Below are 16,285 nucleotides of genomic sequence, written 5' to 3' on the forward strand. Positions count from 1 at the left end.
GAGCCAATTCTAATTTTTTTCGATTTTTGGGGCATTTTGCGTCGAGGGCCCGTTCAAATTTGGGTGTCTATAGTGCAGACCTCAGATTAGTGTAGTGTTGAGTCGTTCATTTTCTTGGTGAATAAAACTGCATATCTTTTCCTATTTTTCGACGGTGTTGTCCGACGATGTTCGTTCTCCCCTCTCGGTCGGCGTTTGCCAACTACTAGAGCAAGTAAGACTACATACTGTTAATGAACTTAAAGAATCGAAGAATATATATATATATAGGGTCAGGTTCAAGGGCCATATGAGAAAACATATGTAAAAACTTTCGTTTTTAATAAAATTTTAAAATATGGGTTAGAAATTTTGGATTGAGCTGATTTTTTGTGAGGATGATCTCTATGATGGGAAGATCATCCAAAAAAAAAAATCAGCCCAATCTGAAACTTCTAACCCTATAAAAAGTGATTTAGAACGTGGACCGTCGATTTTTTACCAATTTTTATCACTAATTTGTAAATCACTTTTGATGGATAGTTTCTGATTGAGTTGATTTTTTGTGAGGATGATCTTTTCATCATAATGACCATCTTTGCAAAAAATCAGCTCAATCCAAAACCTCTAACTCTTATTTTGAAAAACGAAAGTTTTTTCATATGTTTTCTCATATATATATATATATATGGGAAATGTTCAGCACCCTAAGTTTTACCACACACTTTAACAAACGTTTTTTGTCCTACATGGGTTAGAAGTTTTGGAATGGGCTGATTTTTGGTGAGGATGATCTCTATGATTAGAAGATCATCCTCACAAAAAATCAGCCCATTCCGAAATGTTTAGCCCCATGTTTACACGTTGAAAAATCGTGGACCGTCCATTTTTTGTAAATCAATTTTGATGGGGTTAGAAGTTTTGGAATGAGCTAATTTTTGGTGAGGATGATCTCCTCACCATAGAGATCATCCTCACCAAAAATCAGCTCATTCCGAAACTTCTAACCCATGTAAGACAAAACGCGTTTGTTAAAGTGTGTGGCAAAACTAAGGGTGCCGAACGGGACCTATATATATATATATATATATATATATATATATATATATATATATAGGGTCCCTATCCGTGGCCAACAGTTTGGCAAACATTTTGGCAAACACTTTTTCAAAACATGGGTTAGAGGTCTTGGAATGGGCTGATTTTTGGTGAGGATGATCTCTACGGTGAGGAGATCATCCTCACCAAAATTCAGCTCATTCCAAAACTTCTAGCCCCATTTTACAAGTTGAAAAATCGTGAGCCGTCCATTTTTTGTAAACCATTTTTGATGAGGTTAGAAGTTTTGGAATGGGCTGATTTTTGGTGATGATGATCTCCTCACCATAGAGATCATCCTCACCAAAAATCAGCCCATTCCAAGACCTCTAACCCATGTTTTGAAAAATGTGTTTGCCAAACTGTTGGCCATTGAACGCTACTCATATATATATATATATAGGGTCAGGTTCAAGGGCCATGTGAGAAAACATGTAAGAAAACTTTCGGCGGTAAATAAAATTTTAAAATATGGGTTAGAAATTTTAGATTGAGCTGATTTTTTGTGAGGATGATCTCTATGATGGGAAGATCATCAAAAAAAAAAATCAGCCCAATCTGAAACTTCTAACCCCATTAAAAGTGATTTAGAATGTGGACCGTCAATTTTTTACCAATTTTTATCACTAATTTGTAAATCACTTTTGATGGATTTAGAAGTTTCTGATTGAGCTGATTTTTTGTGAGGATGATCTTCTCATCATAGTGACCATCCTTGCAAAAACTCAGCTCAATCCAAAACCTCTAACCCTTATTTTGAAAAACGAAAGTTTTCTTACATGTTTTCTCACATGGCCCTTGAACCTGACCCATATATATATATATATATATATATATAGGGGCGGTTCAAGGGCCATGTGAGAAAACATATGAAAAAACTTTCGTTTTTCAAAATAAGGGTTAGAAGTTTTGGATTGAGCTGATTTTTTGCAAAGATGGTCACTATGATGAAAAGATCATCCTCACAAAAAATCAGCTCAATCAGAAACTTCTAAATCCATCAAAAGTGATTTACAAATTAGTGATAAAAATTGGTAAAAAATTGACGGTCCACATTCTAAATCACTTTTTATGGGGTTAGAAGTTTCAGATTGGGCTGATTTTTTTTTTTTTTTTGGATGATCTTCCCATCATAGAGATCATCCTCACAAAAAATCAGCTCAATCCAAAATTTCTAACCCATATTTTAAAATTTTATTAAAAATGAAAGTTTTTACATATGTTTTCTCATATGGCCCTTGAATATATATATATATGGGGTCAGGATCAAGGGCCATATGAAAAAACATATGTAAAAACAATGTAACATTAATAAAATTTCAAAATATGGGTTAAAAGTTTTGGATTGAGCCGATTTTTTGTGAGGATGATCTCTATGATGGGAAGATCATCCAAAAAAAAAAAAATCAGTCCAATCTGAAACTTCTAACCCCATTAAAAATGATTTAGAATGTGGACTGTCGATTTTTTTCCAATTTTTATCAATAATTTGTAAGTCACTTTTGATGGATTTAGAAGTTTCAGATTAAGCTGATTTTTTGTGAGGATGATCTTCTCATCATAGTGACCATCCTCACAAAAAATCAATTCAATCCAAAACCTCTAACCCATATTTTGAAAAACCATTGTTTTTACATATGTTTTCCTATATGTCCCTTGAACCACCCCCATATATATATAGGGAAATGTTCAGCACCCTAAGTTTTACCACACACTTTAACAAACGTTTTTTGTCCTACATGGGTTAGAAGTTTTGGAATGAGCTGATTTTTGGTGAGGATGATCTCTATGATTAGAAGATCATCCTCCCCAAAAATCAGCCCATTCCGAAATGTTTAGCCCCATGTTTACACGTTGAAAAATCGTGGACCGTCCATTTTTTGTAAATCAATTTTGATGGGGTTAGAAGTTTTGGAATGAGTTGATTTTTGGTGAGGATGATCTCCTCACCATAGAGATCATCCTCACCAAAAATCAGCTCATTCTGAAACTTCTAACCCATGTAAGACAAAACGCGTTTGTTAAAGTGTGTGGTAAAACTAAGGGTGGCGAACGGGACCCATATATATATATATATATATATATATATATATATATATAAGTTTTACCACACACTTTAACAAACGCGTTTTGTCCTATATGGGTTAGAAGTTTTAGAATGGGCTGATTTTTGGTGAGGATGATCTCTATGGTAAGGAGATCATCCTCACCAAAAATCAGCTCATTCCAAAACTTCTAACCCCATCAAAATTGATTTACAAAAAATGGACGGTCCACAATTTTTCAACGTGTAAACATGGGGCTAAACATTTCAGAATGGGCTGATTTTTGGGGAGGATGATTTTCTAATCATAGAGATCATCCTCACCAAAAATCAGCTCATTCCAAAACTTCTAACCCATGTAGGACAAAAAACGTTTGTAAAGTGTGTGGTAAAACTTAGGGTGCTGAACATTTCCCATATATATATAGAGAGAGAGAGAGAGAGAGAGAGAGAGAGAGAGAGAGAGATTGGTGACAATATATCTTTATTGCTCTTTCTTTGACCTTCTAGAAGACTACTAACATGCTATAAATACAAGTCTATCAATGTCAATTTTAATGTTGTTCCAGCATGACTCATAAGTGCTAAATCCAACAATCTTGATTTATATGTATTTTAATATTTCGTATCTTACTAACACTTATCTCGAGAACAAATCCCTAACATTGAAATTCATTAACCTAAAATTATTCAATAATTTACAATTTATACAAAATAGATTTTTAATGATCTTTAATGACAAGTCTATCTTTATTATACTTAGGAACATAGTAATTATATGCTATAAAGACAATTCTACTCATCTGATGCTTAGAATTTAATTTACCACGTGTACATAGGTGTAAGATTTCTAATCTAAACTGTTAGATTTTCCACTCAAATTTTGAGTAAATGTCATCTAGTACAGAGTTATTAATGCTACCCAACTCTCACACGACTCTATCTTTTTATTAGATTTATATGTGTTGTTTCATTGTTTATTGTGTTTTGCTTGGTTTTAATGAATGAGAGAGAGAGAGAGAGAGAGAGAGAGAGAGAGAATAATGTGTGAATGTGAATGAGAGAGACAAAAAAACATGATATTGAAAAAAAAAATTATATTATTTTATATATAAATGAGACAAAATGATTTGCTTTTGTACTTTGAATGCAACTTTTTTGTTTCATGTCTCCAAGTTTGTATATTAATTTTTTTGGTATGTATTACTACATTGGCTCTAGGGGGTATTAAAGAAACAAAATATTAGTTTGTATAAATAAGACAATTTTGAGATATATTGTTGTAGTTTTGATTTGGTTAATACTCCCATATTGTTGGAGGTCATGAACAACTCACTTTGAGATTTTAAATATATTGTTGTGGTACTAGCTCCATTTGATTAATACTTCCACTTCATTGTTATTCATAGATATTGCTCATAAGAATAAGGATAAAGAAAAGAGTGTTGAAAAAATAGATTTTTCTACGGACCACTCGAAAAGGAAATATTTTTTTGAGTTGTGCTTAAGCGAGGTGAGCAAGGAAGGGTATAGATGAGTATTTATTACTAGTGCTTCATGGAAAAGACTAGAATCTGAATTCAATGAGACGTGGGGGGTAAAGTTTAGTTATAAGGTGTTCAAAAATCAATATGATTACTTAAGGGCTGATTATAACTTCGGGCATGGGCTTAGTGCGTATATCAATACTATAAATTGACCTCTGTAGAAGTGAGATGATGTCTTAGAGGCAAGTCTCTGACTTTGCATACATATTTTTAACTTGATTAACTAGACTTAGTCTAATTATTTTTATATTATTGTTTAATATAGAGAATTTTTGAAACTAAGAAATTTAGGAACAAACCTCTCGTAGATGTTGAATTGATGATGGATATTTTTGAAAGCACTCTTTCAAATAACGATAAAGCATAGAGCCATTTCTTATCGATCCCGCACCCCATTGTTGATAGAGAAGTGAATTGTCCTGAACCTATGGAGTACACAAATTTTGAGGATGAAAACACTTATGATTACTCATTTTCAATAAAAAGGGATACATATTTTCAAGGTGTAAGTGTGAAAGGCACCCCTAATACCTCAAGAAAGAATAGTGACATCAGTACCATCCCACTTGAAGAGAACACTCACAAGGTCCGATGAAAAAAAAAGCGTAGGAATTCGAATAGTGATGGCACTATTGAGAAAAACTTGGAGAAACTTATTTATGTCATCGAAGAACAGATTAATAAAGAAGAGATTAGCAAATGACCTTATTTTAAAGATGTGAATGAAGTTATGAAGGATTTGAAGAAATTAGCGGTCATAAGCATTCATACTTATCATGTATATTGAAATTTGCACAACTACCGGAATTGAAACACACATTTATAGATTTGGATAATGAAGCAGAGATGGTTCAATTTTTGGAGTTTATTGTAAACAATTAGTTGAAGTTAAACATTTTTTTTAATAAAAACCAATGATGTATTGGTTATTTTGATATTTTTGGATAGTTACTATAGATGGTTATTTTGATATTTTGATATTTTGATATTTTTAGATAATTAATATGGATGATTTTTTTGGGGTTGTTATCATGGATGATATTATGAAAATTTTAATTATTTAATTGGAATTATTATCTTATTACCTAATCAAACATGTATGTTTTAATTTATTAGATAGATTGCATGTTTGAAAAATCCTTTTTTATAGCTTCAATTAGTACTAATTTTAATATTTTTTCATTGTGTTTTAGTGATAATGACGCCAAAGCAATGGTTGCTAATGAGATTGGTAACATTATTTTTTATGCTTAAACTTAAAAATCGTATGAATATTCGACAAAATTTGTGCATCTCATCACTTTCTGGCAAGACATATGTGCGGGATCTTTTGGAATGATCTTCAACACAAATATACGAGATCTTTATGATGGAGAAGAGTACTTTCGTACAATTATATAAATATTTTTGAGATAAAAATTGACTAAGTGATAATAGATATATAGACGTAGAAGAGAAAATGGCAATGTTTTTTATAACAATATGTCATAATTGTCGGAATTAATTAGTAAAATATCCATTCTAATATTCTGGAGAAAATGTAAGTAGGTATTTTCATGAAGTGTTGGATGCAATGATACAGTTTGCACGAGTGATAATAGTCCCCCCAACATTTGACAAGTCAACGGGAGAAATTTGATTTCATATACATTTGAGAGAAGGGTTGTTTAATGGTGTTGTCGGTATATTACATGACACATTAATTGATGCGCACATTCCGTTTGATTAACAAGTTCCATTCAGAGGAAGGGGACAAGGAAAATGTTTTCAAAATGTAATGGCAGTGTGATTTTGATATGAAATTCATATATGTGATGGCTAGATAGGAAGGAATTGCACATGATTCGAGGGTATTAAATAAGATACTGTGTAATCCGACTAACAATTTTCCAATGTCTCATCTAGTTATGTATTTTCAAATTATATTTTTGAAATTAATCTTACAATCAATAGCATAAATATTACATATTTTTTATATTTGTTGCAAATATATATTATTTATACGACGCTGCATACACACACACACACACACAAGATTTTATGGCTCCATATTGCAACACACAATATTGACTAAGAACATATAAAGGAATACGTGCAATGAGTAGAAAGGAGAAATTTAATCATGCACACGCTTGATTAAGGAATGTCATTGAGAGGACCTTTGATATATGAAAAAAAGATTCCCAATTTTGAATAGAATGTTTTCATATCATTATCACACCCAACGGGACATTGTTATTGCATGCATGGCAATACACAATTTCTTACGTCGTGTTTCTCTTTATGATGAATTGTTTCGGCAATATGAAGTTGATGTAGACGAAGAGAATAATTCTTTAGTAGACTCCAAACTGTCACAAGATCTACCATATTATAATAACACATTCTCATTGCAAGTACAAGCTGATATGATCACTTTACGTAATCAAATTGTAATTCAACTAGAAAATGAATAATTGTTTATTGTTTGAGTATTACCTTGTTGGAATATAATTTCTCAATTATGAATTCAATTTGAAAATAATATTTTTGGAGTGTTTGATTTGTTAGAAATTAAAATTAAATATGTGGATGATTTCATTATGTATAACATGTTATGTTTTTTGGTTAACAATTTATTAGAATTACAAAAGGGTAATATTGTCAAAATGACTATTATGTGTTAAAATTCTGTTTGTTATCAGAAGCTCTTAAAAATTATAACAAACAACTTTTCCAGAATAAGATTCTAGATTCCAGATTTTAGTCTTCAGACTCCAAAAGTGTTACTAAACATACCCTTAATTTTTGGCCTAGTTCTTATTTTGACAATCGATTCAACCTCTGATAAAAAAGTTATACCTTTGTCATATTTAATCTCCTCTACAAGTTTAGTAATAAACATAATGGTCCTATTGTTCCGATAGAGAAAAAAAATCCATGTTAAGCTTTTCGGGAAATTTCCAAATGAACAATATCAGAGAAATCTTTCAATTTCTTGTCTCACTATGTTCAATTTTATGTATTCCTTTATCCATAGAGTACATTGAATGTACAAAAGTGATTATAAATAGAGTTTCCGTTGTTTGTATTATATGAGTCCATGTATCCAACATTAGGCCAAACTGCTTATATAAAAGAGAACATTTAAATGAAATTTCAAAGTAATTTTTTTCAGAGGGGTTTGTCTACATGTATGTATTTGGATATCTCATTGTTGAATCATTCACTTGAAGTTATGTGCACTTGTCAATGTTCCATCATCTCGCCTTTTCATGTTGGATGTCTTCCTTTATTCCATCTTACCGCTAAGCTCAGCTGAACAATATTTACTAGTATCTCTATATGCAATCTTCCCTTTACATCACCATATGGGGCAATACCCCTAAATGATGGTTCCATCTAGAATTATGGAGTTTTTTAACACTACCGTGATTCTGGATTGATGTAGAATCCCTTAGATGGTCTATTGGCCTCTTCTATGTTCTGCACTCACTCATAAGAACAAACATTTTTACATGAAGAAGATCATTTCAAAGATAAATAGTAAGATGCAACTAATAGTGTTACAATCTAGAGGATCCCAATCCCACGATAACAGTAACACTCTAATCTTTTAAGATCCATTATCTTTTGTCTATGGGGAGTTCTAATAATATTTTACAACATCTAATAGCTAACATTTCCAATCAGAGCTTTCTCATTGATCCTAGTTGGCTAATTGAAAGATCAACCTTTTATTCATAGCCTACTCTCTAGCTATAATGGCATAAGCTACACAAAAATCAAGTTTATGTATTCCATAGAAAGGTTGTTTCAGGATGGGATAACTTACATCCTTATTTGCAATGATAACATTTTTTCCAATCTTTGCATTCTTGTCAATTATACAGTTCGTGCAATATAAAGATCAAACAATCTCTGCATCACATCTAGGTGGATTAAATTTCATTTTTTTTTTAAATTAAGCATATTCAAAAATTGATGTCAGGACTCAAAGAACACAATACGGATTAACGGGCAAATGTAATGAGAGACTTGGACAATGTCTTGTGTATGTATCATTGCAAAATGTTAGCTCATCTTAGATACATATGAGTCTCAGAAAATAGAGGAGATATGCCTTGGTATCGTCCATGATTTTAGTTCTTGCATCTCATGCATTCATAGAGGATGTAAACTCTTCAATAGCCTAGAAATACTATTTTGATGAACACTTACATAATTTTGGTGTTTCTCCCAACACTAATTGAAACTTTTCCCTCGGTCAAAATGGATGATACCTCAGCCTTGGTTTCAAAATAGTCAACACCCATCATCATGGTATCCTATGCAATACTTCTCCAACTTATCAGTTTAAGAAGAAACAACCCAGAGAGGATAATTGAAATAAAATCTTTAGAAAATTGGTTAGACAAATTCACCTTCATCTGTACCCCATAATCTAGTATTGAGTGAACCCCAACTATGGAATGTTCAACACTGCATTCCCTTAAAAAACATCCGTGTGAAACTATAGAGTTCAAAATCTACAATTAAGATAAGAGACATGACCCAGTCAGAATCTGTGTCAAAGGAACTGTATATTCTCAGCAGTAAGTACACAAACATATATACCTGGCACTTTTCTATTTTGGTTGGTGGTAGACAATGAGGAGAGGTGAATATAGGCTTCTGTGGATCATAAAAGTGGAACTTGGGAGGCTTCAAAGAGAACAAGAATCTGTTTTAGTTTATATGTACTTACGGGACGAGAAAAAAATTACAGTTAAAGGGAGAATCTATACCTAATCCGTGAGAGCCAAGTTAGCATCAAAAAAGGATTTTATTGTTCCAATATCTTCCCAGTAGTCATTAAATAGATATGCCTATCATGAGATGAATACCCTCCCCTCGTTAGAGACTAGTTAATTTTTTTCTCTCTAAATTTTTTTTAAAAAAAATAAAACCTGAAGTTCATATTATAACATCCTATTTTCCTCAGACAAAGACAAACAAAACTTGCAAAAATCTGCCAATCTCTGGACAAGAAGGATTCATCAACAAAATCACTATAGAAGCTAGCTTTTACATTGTCGAAGAAACCTGCATTTGTAATGAGGTTTTAGAGAATCTACTGCCTGAACGTTATATTCTTCAACAACCATTGGAATGACCTCTGACCCAAAATCATTGGTTATTGGATACTGCCACCTGGAAACGTGGGGAAAAAACTTTAAGATATTATTGTCTTTCATAATCAATAATATTCAAATTTCTGATTTCATTAATTTGGACAAATGTAGTATGTATTATTTATTATTCATTATTTGAAAAGGGAATGCAGGTCTTCAGAAATCTGTCAATAGAAATGAAAGACAAATGATAATGTATCTTTTTTCTTGTTTCGGGATATTGACAAAAAGAATGTGGAAATCTATTCGTGAGAGCATTAGACCTGCATGGCCAATCCCAAACCATTATTTATGAACTTATTAATCAACTTAAGAAACATGTCAGTAACCTAGTTTTTCGGTGGTGGGGCATTGAACATCCTGCTGTTAACTTTTAGAATCAACACAATTGATTGTGAGAAATTCCAACAGTGGGCAAAGAAATTCGATGTAATCAGCCACAAATTAAAGCTCAACAATGTCCAACTGTTTTCATTTATGATGATTTTTTTATTGATTGGTTCTAATGATTCATGATGACATGGACATAGCGTGCGTGCAATTGTCTGAAATGTTAGTTTTGACAAGTGTGCAGGACCACATAAAGATCATGCATAGGAGATAATTACCGAATAAGTTTTAGCAGAACATCTGTTTTGAATAAATAGATCCCCATAGATGCAATAAAAGGGAATTTCTTTGCATCCTGTGGTGACAATCCTAGCACAGATGTATCTACTTCCTGCAACAACAAAACCATTTAGTTAAACTCATATTCTCATGAGGAGTTTTGGTAGACACCAACATTTTATTTTATATGCGTCTTCTATGTGCATCTTATGAAACAATCAAAACACAAAATGGAAAGGAGTGTTACCATGGATTTGAGACAATCGCCCTTGGCTTTTTCAGGAAGCTGATTGATTTTTCCAGTTTCATCAATCTTCATCAATCCAAAATCAGAAGCACGGCTGCAGAGGCACAAAGATTAAGGAACAAAATTACTTCAATACAGCATAAGCTAATATAGTTTCCATTTCTATTTCGATAACTCCATACAAATCATTAAATAGCAGGTGAAAAAAAAGATGAATATTAAACCATTTGTTCAGAAACATTCACCTGCCATGCATAGGGGTGCAAGAAACGGATATATCAGCACCTGAATCAATGTGCTTCTACACATGGAATTTCAATTTTCAACCAAAATTGTGAAATAAAATTGCCCAATTAACATATGCTAGATCCACTCCAAAGATTTGTTTCAACCTGCACAAAGTCCATGTAGTCCATACGATAAAGATGATCACCCGACAATATCAAAATGTTCTCTATATGTCCATGCTTGGCATCCTGCACAGGTTGCCAAGATTACATAGATTTAGATTAACTTTAAAACCGAGCAGCATGTGTATGCATACATGATTTCATTGGATAAAACTAAGTCTCAAAATATAGTCCGCACCACAAAAATCCAAATGAATCTCCTTACTGTGTCTACTGTGCCTTGAAACCAATTCTTTCCAGATTCACCAGGTGTTTGAGTAGCTGCTAGTACCTATTACCATTAGATGGAGCATACTCAAGTACTTGGTGGGAGAAAAATATGCCATCAGAGATCAATTTCAATCAATCCCTGCATCTGGTATGTCCAGTATAGGTTCGAGGACTCTCAACATGAGGGACACCAATAACTCAATGTTTTACATTCACTGATTATATATCATGGCTAGTTGTCGAGTTAAAATATTCCTCAACAAATCCATCACAAAAGTTCACACCATTTCCCATACTATAGGCTCGAGCAATATGTCTGTTGAGAGATTGAGAGTTGAATTGAGTCAAGATGTAAATTTTGTTTATTCCACTGTTGATGCAGTTGCTCATTGGGACATCGATAAGCCTATGACACCCACCAATTGGAACCTAGAGATGAGGAAAATAAAAATATTATTGGGACATAGATCTATGTTGTTAATCCAATTTAGATAAAATGCATCCACTACAGGATGAGAAAAGATATATATACATATATATATATATAGGGAGTGGTTCGGTAGCCCTAAAGTTTGCCAAACATTTTTTGTAAATTACTTTTGATGGGGTTAGAAGTTTTGGAATTGGCTGATTTTTTGTGAGGATGATCTCTACGGTGAAGAGATCATCCTCACCAAAAATCAGCTCATTTTGAAACTTCTAACCCTAGTTTACAAGTTGAAGAATCGTGGACCGTCCAATTTTTGTAAATCACTTTTGATGGGGTTATAAGTTTTGGAATAGGTTGATTTTTGGTGAGGCTGATCTCCACATCATAGAGATCATCCTCACAAAAAATCAGCTCATTCCAAAGCTTCTAACCCATGTTTTGACAAATGTTTGGCACCATGTTTGGCAAACTTTAGGGCTGCTGAACCGCCCCCATATATATATGGGAAATGTTCAACACCCTACACTTTACCCTACGCTTTACCAAACGTGTTTTGTCCTACATGGGTTAGAATTTTTGGAATGGGCTGATTTTTGGTGAGGATGATCTCTACGATTAGAAGATCCTCATCACAAAAAATCAGCCCATTCCGAAATTTCTAGCCCCATATTTACAAGTTGAAAAATCGTGGACCGTCCATTTATTGTAAACCATTTTTTATGGGGTTAGAAGTTTTGGAATGGGCTGATTTTTGATGAGGATTATCTCCTCACCATAGAGATCATCCTCACCAAAAATCAGCTTATTCCAAAACTTCTAACCCATGTAGGACAAAACACGTTTGATAAAGCGTAGGGTGGTGAACGGGACTCTATATATATATATATATATATGGGAAATGTTCAGCAACAAACATTTTGGCAAAACATTTTTCAAAATATGGGTTGTAGGTTTTGGAATGGGCTGATTTTTGGTGAGGATGATCTCTACGGCGAGGAGATCATCATCACCAAAAATCAGCTCATTCCAAAACCTCTAACCGATCAAAAATGGTTTATAAAAAATGGACGGTTCACGATTTTTCAACCTGTAAATATGGGGCTAGAAGTTTTGGAATGGGCTGATTTTTGGTGAGGATGATCTCCTCACCGTAGAGATCATCCTCACCAAAAATCAGCTCATTCCAAAACCTCTAACCCATGTTTTGAAAAATGTTTTGCCAAAATGTTTGTCAAAATGTTTGTTGCTGAAAGGGACCCTATATATATATATATATATATATATATATATAGGGTCCCGTTCAGCACCCTAAGTTTTACCACACACTTTAACAAACGTGTTTTGTCTTACATGGGTTAGAAATTTTGGAATGGGCTGATTTTTGGTGAAGATGATCTCTATGGTGAGGAGATCATCCTCACCAAAAATCAGCTCATTCCAAAACTTCTAACCCCATCAAAAATGATTTACAAAAAATGGACGGTCCACGATTTTTCAACGTGTAAACATGGAGCTAAACATTTCGGAATGGGCTGATTTTTGGGGAGGATGATCTTCTAATAATAGAGATCATCCTCACCAAAAATCAGCCCATTCCAAAACTTCTAACCCATGTAAGACAAAAAACATTTGTTAAAGTGTGTGGTAAAACTTAGGGTGCTGAACATTTCCCATATATATATATATATATATGAGTCCCGTTCGCCACCCTTAGTTTTACCACACACTTTAACAAACGCGTTTTGTCTTACATGAGTTAGAAGTTTCGGAATGAGCTGATTTTTGGTGAAGATGATCTCTATGGTGAGGAGATCATCCTCACCAAAAATCAGCTCATTCCAAAACTTCTAACCCCATCAAAATTGATTTACAAAAAATGGACGGTCCACGATTTTTCAACGTGTAAACATGGGGCTAAACATTTCGGAATGGGCTGATTTTTGGGGAGGATGATCTTCTAATCATAGAGATCATCCTCACCAAAAATCAGCTCATTCCAAAACTTCTAACCCATGTAGGACAAAAAACGTTTGTTAAAGTGTGTGGTAAAACTTAGGGTGCTGAACATTTCCCTATATATATATATGGGGTCAGGTTCAAAGGACAACCATTTCTACACACATATAGACAACGTGTTTTGTCTTATATGGGCAAAAATGTTTGGAATGGACTGATTTTTTGTGAGGATGATCTCTGTGATGAGGAGATCATCCTTGCCAAAAATCAGCTCATTATGAAACTTCTAGACCGTCCAATTTTTGTAAATCAATTTTGATGGGGTTACAAGTTTTGGAATGGGATGATTTTTTGCCAGGATGATCCCCTCATCACAGAGATCATCCTTACAAAAAATCAGTCAATTCCAAACATTTTTGCCCATATAAGACAAAACACGTATATATATATATAAATGGTTGTCCTTTCAACCTGACCCATATATATATATATATAAATATAAATGAGGTTTATGTAAATAGAAAAATCAGAAGATGAGAACACCCACTGAAATATGTTGTTAAAAATATTTTTTAATCCAATTAAAGTTTTGTTTTAAAATGTGCCAAAAGTATGCTGTTAATCCCAAGAAAAATCAAGACAAGCACAATGTCATGGACTTAACCAGTCCTTCAAACCAAATCATATATAGCGAAAAAGAACATTATATATAACAGCATCTCATGGTGTATTAAGCATAATTAAGAAACTTTGATAAAATAATAAGAAGTCGTGTGTTTAACGTATAGCTGGCTTGGCCCTTATTCGAGTTAAAGGAAAAAGTCGTGTACCAGCCCCGCCACCCAATATGATAGAGGCAACAACTTTTGGATCTGCTTCTGGTTTTGCTATTACTGGTGCTTGGAATGCCTGCCAAATACAAATTTGGAAGTTAGTTTTCAGCGCAATAAATTAGAACCGAAACAATGGACCTACCAACATAAACATAATTATAACCAATAAATTTATTATTAGAAAGATGATGAAATCTCATAAGAAATTCAATAAAAATCAGTAAAATATTGAAACAGTTGTGATAACCATGGAAAAGATTTTAATCTGAAATTTAAATATTATCAGCTACATATTCATCATTTTTTATTATTTATTTATCAGTAAAGATAATTTTATTAAAAAAAGCCAACTAGGGGGGTCAACCCGAAACAAAGCAAAATAATCAACAACCAAATGGAACTGACAATTTACTCACGCGACAAAGAACAAACTCTATCCCATCTCATAACAATGTCTTCAAAAAAAAAAAAAAAAAACCCCTTTAAACTCCTTATAAAGTTTGTTCCAAGAGAACATACTCATCATTCCTTTGTCCAAGTATGTATTGGATCAAACAAAAAGAAAAAAATCTATGATCAATCAAACTCTATGTAGTGGATGTAGGCATAGAGTAGCATAATTTTTTATGAAAAAAATTAAAAGTAAAACATGGTTCTGTTTCTTGAAAAAAGAAAGAGTAAGAAGAACATGTGAATGATTATTATAGAGATTAATCTCCAGAAATGAAGAAAAGAAAATGGGCAAAAGGTAGAACAAGAAAAAAAGAAAAAAAAAAAGAAGGAAGGTATTACCATGAAATCATTGGAAACATAAGCATTAACAAGAAGATAATTAGCAACAAATGTTGTTGTTTTTCCTCTGAATACGTTACAATGACTTTGGCTCTTTCTCACAACTCTATCGCCTAAGAAAAATGATGATTGAATAGAAAATAAAACCTTGTTATGGAATTTCAAAGTCTCTGAAGGAGGCATCCAAGTAAGCTTGAGAAGTGTCGCCATCCCACAATTAGGACTTGTTTGTTATATCCTCTTCAATGAAGAACCATTGGAATCTCACAATTAATTAGAATTAGGACTTATTTGAAAAAAAAATCCAAAATTAATCTATTGATTTCAATTAAAAGAAGACTCAACTCAATGGAGCTTACTTGATCTTGATATTCAATTCAAATGCTTTCGGTCCCAAATGTTTACGTGGTGTTGTATGCTTTTAAATATTCTTTTTTTTTCCCAAAAAAAGAATAAGGAAATCTTGAAGACAGCTAAGCAAATAAGCTCAACCGTACTCCGAAGTTAGCAAGTGTTCCATTCTAGGGGAGCCAACTGAATAACGTCCAGCAGTTAATTAGTTTATTTAAAAAAAAAAAAAAAATTCCAAGTATGTTGCCGCGAAATCGAGTAAGGTATGGCTCCATTTACCGACTTTATAGATCCTCATAAGCTTACCTAAAAAGCCATCGACACTAATAACTTGGTATAGGGACTTGCCCATGTGTAGTTGTGTGTGCAGTTATAAAGAAATAAAAACCCTAAACATAAATAATAATAATAAAAAGGCCAATCTTTGCGGTAGTTAAACCATAAACAAAAGCCTGACTGAAGGTCTGAAGCTATTCCTGTTTCCCGAATGACGAAAGAAGATGGTAGCATCTCTCTACCTTAGGAGATAGGTCTAACTGCCACAGCCCAAAACAATTCGGGCTGGGAAATTTATTATTTTTCTTATAAGTATATACTCATCATCTTAATATCAGGCCCAGTATTCT

The 16,285-nt window shown here is 33.1% G+C and overlaps 1 pseudogene; it reads right to left on the reverse strand.

The window, feature by feature from the left end:
• Window positions 1–8,032: 8,032 nt before the first annotated feature.
• Window positions 8,033–15,518, reverse strand: LOC147402647 (glucose-1-phosphate adenylyltransferase large subunit 1-like; annotated as a pseudogene).
• Window positions 15,519–16,285: the final 767 nt, after the last annotated feature.

This window comes from Akebia trifoliata, chromosome 5 (genome assembly GCF_017979445.1).
Source record: "Akebia trifoliata isolate Shusen 1 chromosome 5, ASM1797944v1, whole genome shotgun sequence".
NCBI classification, from domain to species: domain Eukaryota; kingdom Viridiplantae; phylum Streptophyta; class Magnoliopsida; order Ranunculales; family Lardizabalaceae; genus Akebia; species Akebia trifoliata.